The sequence below is a fragment of the Hippocampus zosterae genome, chromosome 1 (assembly GCF_025434085.1).
Source record: "Hippocampus zosterae strain Florida chromosome 1, ASM2543408v3, whole genome shotgun sequence".
In the NCBI taxonomy this organism is placed as follows: Eukaryota; Metazoa; Chordata; class Actinopteri; order Syngnathiformes; family Syngnathidae; genus Hippocampus; species Hippocampus zosterae.
The window spans coordinates 18,835,254-18,838,341 of record NC_067451.1 but is presented as its reverse complement, the minus strand read 5'-3'; the positions used below and the strand labels follow the sequence as shown (position 1 = coordinate 18,838,341).

The 3,088-nt window shown below is 38.2% G+C and overlaps 1 long non-coding RNA gene across 2 annotated transcripts; it reads right to left on the bottom strand.

Annotated features, from left to right (window-relative positions):
• Positions 1-380: 380 nt before the first annotated feature.
• On the bottom strand, positions 381-2,885 carry LOC127601483 (uncharacterized). Of its 2 annotated transcripts, none has more exons than XR_007962572.1 (3): positions 2,811-2,885; positions 2,354-2,431; positions 381-637 (listed from the first exon to the last, which is right to left on the bottom strand). It is a non-coding gene; the product is annotated as an uncharacterized LOC127601483 (long non-coding RNA). The 2 variants fall into 2 exon arrangements; XR_007962573.1 differs by lacking the exon at positions 381-637 and adding an exon at positions 1,907-1,978.
• Between the last annotated feature and the right edge of the window lie 203 nt (positions 2,886-3,088).

Here is a 3,088-nt window from a genome sequence, read left to right as displayed (position 1 = left end):
GGGAGAGCTGGAAAACAGGCACGACAGTGGCTCTCCAGGCCCAGATCGGAACATGCCTGATATACAGTATAATTTACATGTTCATACATCTTCAAGGATTTTCCAAATTGCTCTTGAAGATCATGAAACAACAAACGTGAAACACAGTATCCAACAACAAATATGAAATCCATAATTGACCATCCCACCCTAAAAGCACCATTGCTATTGCTTTAGTTAACTTGAACTGAAATGTACCCAGACGTGCTCGCATTTCAATGGACTAGCCATTCATTTCCCTTTTTAATGCAGTTATATCCTGTTGTGGATGTAGTTTTTGATGGACACCCAGCCTCTGTCGTTCAGAGCTGCTGGCTCTGCGTGGAGACAGGACTCACAGCTCGTTTTACCTGAAACTTTATGGCTTGTTATGAAATCAAACATATGTCGCTCAACAGCCTTCACTTCATAATCTGTCCACGTGCGTCTCTTATTCCCACCTGTAAAAGAAGGCATTATTTATTAAAAATGGAAAAATAAAATAATCAAAATAAGATATTCCAGGAAATAATGAGAATTTTGAAAATTTGAGAATTTTGAGAATTTATCTCTCATTCCATTCATGGTCTCCAGAGGGTTCAGTCAGGTCACTTGGTGTCTGGAACATAACATTACGGTGTCAAAATATTCAGCATTCTTCATTCTGACCAGTTAAGAAATGAATAAACATTAATTATCATTGAACATTGCTCACGGGAGAGTTTGGGATGAATATACCACACTATAGAAAGTTAACACTGTTCAGCTCTGTGTAACAGCAATATGGGGACATTCGAACACAGGCTCTCCAGAGTTAAGTCCAGACAAAAATCATATCACCTGAAACACACTCCGGTTTTTCAGGTCTAAAGAAATATGAGGACATGACGACTGAAATCATGGAGAGTCCATGTTTCTGATTTATAACTTCTTCTGTGTTTGTCAAAGAAAGCTGAAAACTCAAACCTAGTATATCATGACAAGAAGTAGTAACCTGTTGTAAGGATGAAGTGTATCTATCATTCCATTCATGGTCTCCAGAGGGTTCAGTCAGGTCACTCGGTGTCTGCAACATAACATTACGGTGTCAAAATATTCAGCATTCTTCATTTTGACCAGTTAAGAAATGAATAAATATTAATTATCATTAAACATTGCTCACGGGAGAGTTCGGGATGAATATACCACACTATAGAAAGTTAACACTGTTCAGTTCTGTGGAACAGCAATATGGGGACATTCGAACACAGGCTCTCCAGAGTTAGGTTAAGACAAAAGTCATGTCACCTGAAACACACTCAGGTTTTTCAGGTCTGAAGAAATATGAGGACATGACGACTGAAATTATAGAGAGTCTATGTTTCTGACTTATAACTTCTCCTGTGTTTGTCAAAGAAAGCTGAAAACTCAAACCTAGTATATCATGATAAGAAGTAGTAACCTGTTGTAAGAATGAAGTGGATCTCTCACTCCATTCATGGTCTCCAGAGGGTTCAGTCAGGTCACTTGGTGTCTGCAACATAACATTACGGTGTCAAAATATTCAGCATTCTTCATTCTGACCAGTTAAGAAATGAATAAATATTAATTATCATTGAACATTGCTCACGGGAGAGTTTGGGATGAATATACCACACTATAGAAAGTTAACACTGTTCAGTTCTGTGGAACAGCAATATGGGGACATTCGAACACAGGCTCTCCAGAGTTAGGTTAAGACAAAAGTCATGTCACCTGAAACACACTCAGGTTTTTCAGGTCTCAAGAAATATGAGGACATGACGACTGAAATCATGGAGAGTCCATGTTTCTGATTTATAACTTCTCCTGTGTTTGTCAAAGAAAGCTGAAAACTCAAACCTAGTATATCATGATAAGAAGTAGTAACCTGTTGTGAGGATGAAGTGGATCTCTCACTCCATTCTTGTTCTCCAGAGGGTTCAGTCAGGTCACTTGGTGTCTGCAACATAACATTACGGTGTCAAAATACTCAGCATTTTTCATTTTGACCAGTTAAGAAATGAATAAACATTAATTATCATTGAACATTGCTCACGGGAGAGTTTGGGATGAATATACCACACTATAGAAAGTTAACACTGTTCAGTTCTGTGGAACAGCAATATGGGGACATTCGAACACAGGCTCTCCAGAGTTAGGTTAAGACAAAAGTCATGTCACCTGAAACACACTCAGGTTTTTCAGGTCTGAAGAAATATGAGGACATGACGACTGAAATCATGGAGAGTCCATGTTTCTGATTTATAACTTCTCCTGTGTTTGTCAAAGAAAGCTGAAAACTCAAACCTAGTATATAATGATAAGACGTAGTAACCTGTTGTAAGGAAGAAGTGGATCTTCCACTCCTTTCTTGATCTTCAAAAGGTTTCATCAGGATCGGAACACTTGGTGTCTGCAACATAGCAACAGTGCAGTGTCAGAAATATTCAAATTTATTCATCCTGATTAGTTAATAAATGAATAAACATTGTTATTCATTGAACATCGCTCACAGGAGGGTTTGGGATTAATACAAGACACTATAGAAAGTTAACACTGTTCAGCTCTGTGGAACAGCAATATGGGGACATTCGAACACAGGCTCTCCAGAGTTAAGTCCAGACAAAAATCATATCACCTGAAACACACTCCGGTTTTTCAGGTCTAAAGAAATATGAGGACATGACGACTGAAATCATGGAGAGTCCATGTTTCTGATTTATAACTTCTTCTGTGTTTGTCAAAGAAAGCTGAAAACTCAAACCTAGTATATCATGACAAGAAGTAGTAACCTGTTGTAAGGATGAAGTGTATCTATCATTCCATTCATGGTCTCCAGAGGGTTCAGTCAGGTCACTTGGTGTCTGCAACATAACATTACGGTGTCAAAATATTCAGCATTCTTCATTTTGACCAGTTAAGAAATGAATAAATATTAATTATCATTGAACATTGCTCACGGGAGAGTTTGGGAATGAATATACCACACTATAGAAAGTTAACACTGTTCAGTTCTGTGGAACAGCAATATGGGGACATTCGAACACAGGCTCTCCAGAGTTAGGTTAAG